The sequence below is a fragment of the Arachis ipaensis genome, chromosome B9 (assembly GCF_059453495.1).
Source record: "Arachis ipaensis isolate K30076 ecotype BB chromosome B9, ASM5945349v1, whole genome shotgun sequence".
In the NCBI taxonomy this organism is placed as follows: domain Eukaryota; kingdom Viridiplantae; phylum Streptophyta; class Magnoliopsida; order Fabales; family Fabaceae; genus Arachis; species Arachis ipaensis.
Window position 1 is genome coordinate 86226918 of NC_142444.1, and position 5285 is coordinate 86232202.

At 38.9% G+C, this 5285-nt stretch overlaps 1 non-coding gene across 1 annotated transcript; it reads right to left on the bottom strand.

Moving 5' to 3' along the window:
- Positions 1–1993: 1993 nt before the first annotated feature.
- On the bottom strand, positions 1994–2097 carry LOC148545320 (small nucleolar RNA R71). The gene has a single exon (XR_015902036.1). It is a non-coding gene; the product is annotated as a small nucleolar RNA R71 (small nucleolar RNA).
- Between the last annotated feature and the right edge of the window lie 3188 nt (positions 2098–5285).

Consider the following 5285-nt stretch of genomic DNA (forward strand, 5'->3'; position numbering starts at 1 on the left):
GACGTCCTGAGCTGAAGTCTCTGCCCACTTAGCACTATCTCTCTGCAAGTAAAGCCAAGCCCAAATAAAGAAAAGAACTGCTTCAAACTCAAGATCCAAAGGCCCAAGACTTGAAGAGTAAACTAGAAGTTGAGAAGAGTAGTATATATAGGAGTAGCTTTGAATTGTAAAGGAGTTCAGGAGGCTGGGAAGAAGAGAACTACTCTCTGTATTTTACTTTCTTTGCAATTTCTAGTTTTATGATGTATTCTCCATCTTTGTTTTCATTTTCAAGAGCTATGAACAACTAAACCCCTTTCATTGGGTTAGGGAGCTCTGTTGTAATTTGATGGATCAATACTAATTTTCATTATTCTTCTTCTATCTTTCCTCTTGATTTTACTTGAAAGCTTTCGATCTTCATCCAATTGAGTAGTTATCTTGGAAGAGAAGCTATTCAAACTTTGATCTCTTTTGAACCTTGAAAGAGGAATGAAGAGATCAAGCTAGAAATGCTTTCTCATGCTGGACCAAATTGGGTTTGGATGGGTATGTGACTATAACCCTCTCAATACTTGGTTTGGGAAATGCATGTGGTATAATCAGTGACCATACTTCATCTCTTCTCATGAGCAATTGACCAAGGAATTGGCTATTGATCAAGATTTGAGAGATTGAATTGCAAGAAATTATAATTGAATCACTTAAGATTGCCAAGGAGATCAATGAGTGCATTGATTGAGGAAGAGATGAAAATGAACTTGATCCGGAGAATTGCAACATCTCCTAAGCCCAATGAACTCCCCATCTCTGATCTTACCCATTCTCTTTAATTACTGCCATTTACTTTTATAAGCAAATCCCCCATTCCCATTTACAATTCTGCAATTTATTTTCAGTCATTTACTTCCAGTCCTTTAATTCTAACATTTACTTTTCTGTTATTTACATTCCCGCCATTTTATTTTTGGCAACTCTCAACCCAAATTCTGGATTCGCTCAACTAGAACATTCTTCTAATTAAAGTTGCTTGATCAATCAATCCCACTGGGATTCGACCTCACTCTATTGTGAGTTTTTACTTGACGACAACTTCGGTACACTTGCCGAAGGGAGATTTGTTGAGAGACAAGTTTTTCGCGCATCAAGTTTATGGCACCGTTGCCAGGGATTGATTGTGCATCAACAATGATTAAATTGGAAGATCACTAGATTGAGCATTTTTATTTTGTGAATTTTATTTTCTGTTTGAGTGATTTACTTTTTGTTTTAGTTAAACTTCTTCCCTTCCCCTTCTATAATTTCTGTTTGCTAACCCACTAACTGTTTGATATATTGCATCACCCACAACTAACAGCAATTCTGACACAAATACTGTCTGCACCTATTTCCTTTGCTTGTACTTGTTGGTTGTATGACAGGGAGAAGAAGCGGGGCTTCAACTTCCTTTGATTCTGAACCTGAGAGAACCTTCCTTAGACTAAGGAGGGAGGCAAAAGAAAAACGTGTAGTTGGTGCTGAAGAAGAGGAGGAACACTTTGAGGAATACTTTGAACCAAACATGGAAGAAAACATGGAAAATCATCATGAAGAAGAGACTCACAACCATGGCAGAGGAGGTGGAGCAAATCATGCTGGGGAGGATAGAAGAGTTTTGGGCTCTTATATCAATCCAAACCTAGGCAATTGTGGAAGTAGCATCCAAAAGCCAACAATCCATGCCAACAACTTTGAACTTAAACCACAGCTCATCACCCTTGTTCAGAACAACTGTTCGTTTGGAGGAGGTGTTCAAGAAGACCCCAATCAACATTTGACTACCTTCCTGAGAATATGTGACACAATGAAATCTAATGGTGTTCATCCTGACGCCTATAGACTGCTCTTATTTCCCTTCTCACTCAGGGACAAGGCAGCCAAGTGGCTGGAATCCTTCCCAAGGGAGAGCTTAAAAACTTGGGAGGATGTGGTGAACAAATTCTTAGCAAGATTCTACCCTCCTCAACGAATCAATAGGCTGAGAGCTGAGGTTCAAACTTTCAGGCAACAAGATGGTGAGACTCTGTATGAAGCATGGGTGAGGTTCAAGGACTTAACAAGGAGGTGTCCACCTGACATGTTCAACGAATGGGTCCAGCTGCACATTTTCTATGAAGGGCTCTCTTATGAGTCAAAGAAGGCAGTAGACCATTCATCTGGAGGATCCTTGAACAAGAAGAAGACCATTGAGGAAGCCATAGATGTTATTGAAATAGTAGCAGAAAACGACTACTTCTATGCTTCCGAAAGAGGGAACACAAGAGGAGTGATGGAGCTAAACAATGTAGATGCTCTGTTGGCCCAAAACAAGCTCATTATCCAGCAGCTGGCTGACCTCACCAAGAAGATGGAGAGGAACCAAGTAGCAGAAATCTCCACTTCATCAACAACACAAGAAGGAGTGAATGAAGAAGCAGAGGGGAGTCAGGAGCAAGCCAATTACATTGGGAATTCACCAAGGAAAAACTATGATCCATACTCCAAGACTTACAACCCTGGATGGAGAAACCACCCAAACTTTGGGTGGGGAAGTGAGCAAGATCAAAACCAAGACCAGAGACATTACAACTCCAACAACAATGCAGCTCACCAGCAATTTGGAAACAAAAAGCTACTAGCCCAGCTCATCTAATTAGAATCTGAGCTTCACTCAAAAAACTCTGAGATATTATTGCTTCTCAACCTATTAGTCTTCTATTTTATTTGTCTAGTTGCTTGAGGACAAGCAACAGTTTAAGTTTGGTGTTGTGATGAGCGGATATTTTATATGCTTTTTGGGGTTAATTTCATATAGTTTTTAGTATATTCTAGTTAGTTTTTAGTTTATTTCCATTAGTTTTTAGGAAAAATTCATATTTCTGGACTTTACTATGAGTTGTGTGTTTTTCTGTGATTTCAGGTATTTTTCTGGCTGAAATTGTGGGAGCTGAGCAAAAATCTGATTCAGACTAAAAAAGGATTGCTGATGCTGTTGGATTTTGACCTCCCTGCACTCAAAGTGGATTTTCTGGATCTACAGAACTCAAAATGGCGTGCTTCCAATTGCGTTGGAAAGTAGACATCCAGGGCTTTCCAGCAAAATATAATAGTCCATACTTTGCTCAAGGATAGATGACATAAACTGGCGTTCAACGCCAGTTCTCTGCCCAATTCCGGCGTCCAGCGCCAGAAAAGGATTAAAAGTTGGAGTTCAACGCCAGAAATGGATCCAAACCTGGCGTTGAACGCCCAAAACAGCCTTATGCACGTGAATTGTTTAAGTCTCAGCCCCAGCACACACCAAGTGGGCCCCAGAAGTGGATCTCAGCACCACCCATCATAGTTTACTCATTTTTTGTAAACCTAGGCTACTAGTTTAGTATTTAAACAACTTTTAGAGAATTACTTTGGATCTCATGACATTTTTAGATCTGAACTTTGTATTCTTTGACGGCATGAGTCTTTAAACTCCATTGTTGGGGGTGAGGAGCTCTGCTGTGTCTCGATGAATTAATGCAAGTATTTCTGTTTTCCATTCAAACATGCGTGTTCCTATCTAAGATATCCATTCGCGCCTAACTATGGAGAAGGTGATGATCAGTGACACTCATCACCTTCCTCAATCCATGAACGTGTGTCTGACAATCACCTCCGTTCTACATCAGATTGAATGAATATCTCTTAGATTCCTTAATCAGAATCTCCGTGGTATAAGCTAGACTGATGGCGGCATTCATGAGAATCCGGAAAGTCTAAACCTTGTCTGTGGTATTCCGAGTAGGATTCAGGGATTGAATGACTGTGACGAGCTTCAAACTCGCGAGTGCTGGGCGTAGTGACAGACGCAAAAGGAGGGTGAATCCTATTCCAGCATGATCGGGAACCTCAGATGATTAGCCGTGCTGTGACAGAGCATTTGGACCATTTTCGCAAGAGGAGGGGATGTAACCATTGACAATGGTGATGCCCCAACACACAGCTTGCCATAGAAGGACGTGCGTGCGTGAATCAGAGGACAAAGGAAAGCAGAGATTCAGAAGACAAAGCATCTCCAAAACTCCAACATATTCTCCATTACTGCATAACAAGTAACTTTTAACCCATGCTCTCTTGTTTATTCGCAATTCAACTGATAAATACAATTGACTTCCTGACTAAGAATTGCAAGATAACCATAGATTACTTCAAACCAACAATCTCCGTGGGATTCGACCCTTACTCATGTAAGGTATTACTTGGACGACCCAGTGCACTTGCTGGTTAGTGGTACGAGTTGTGAAAAGTGTGATTCTCAATTCGTGCACCAAGTTTTTGGCGCCGTTGCCAGGGATTGTTCGTGTTTGAACAACTGACGGTTTATTTTGTTGCTTAGATTAGGAAATTTTTATTTTTTGGTTTCGAGTCTCTTATTATTGTTCTTAGTTAAAAATATCCTTCTTCAAAACAAGTGTTACATTTACTGCCCAATTGGCTAGAGCGTTGGTCTAAGTCCGTGGCAGTTTGGTGCACTCTTTTTAAAATCTTTTTCAAAAATAATATTTTCTCTATTAAATTTTGTGCCAAACTTTAAGTTTGGTGTTTTCTAGTTGATTTCCCTTTGATTTTCGAAAATTTTAAGTTTGTTGTTCCTTCTTCATGTTCTTGTGTTCTTTTGAGTCTTCAAAGTGTTCTTGAGTTTTCCTTGTGTCTTGATCTTAAAATTTTAAGTTTGGTGTTCCTTGGTGTTTCCCCTCCAGATTTTTCGAAAACAAGGAGCATTAGATCTAAAAATTTTAAATCTTGCGCTATTTTATTGTTTTTCTCTTTCCTCACTAAATTCAAAAATATCTTTTCTCTCTAATTTTAAAACAAATTTTCAAAAATTATTTTTAAAAAAAAATTCAGATTTTTTTTCAAAATTTAAAATCTCTTCCAAATCATATCTTTTTCAAAACTTCCTTACCACTTTCTCTCCCTTCATTTTTCTGAAAATCTTCACCTATTTTTATTTATTTTATTAATTTATTTTATTTTTGAAATAAATAAATAAATAAATAAAATATTTTCCCTATTTTACATCATCTTCCTTTCTCCATCATGGATCTAAGTCGAAATGAACAGTCCAGGAGGACTCTGGGGTCATATTCTAACCCCTCTACTGCTTCATATGGGAGTAGCATCTGCATACTGATGAGTATTTTGGTAGAAAAATGAATTTCTCCCAAAATACACAAATCTAACCGGCAAGTGTACCGGGTCGCATCAAGTAATAAAAACTCACGGGAGTGAGGTCGATCCCACAGGGATTG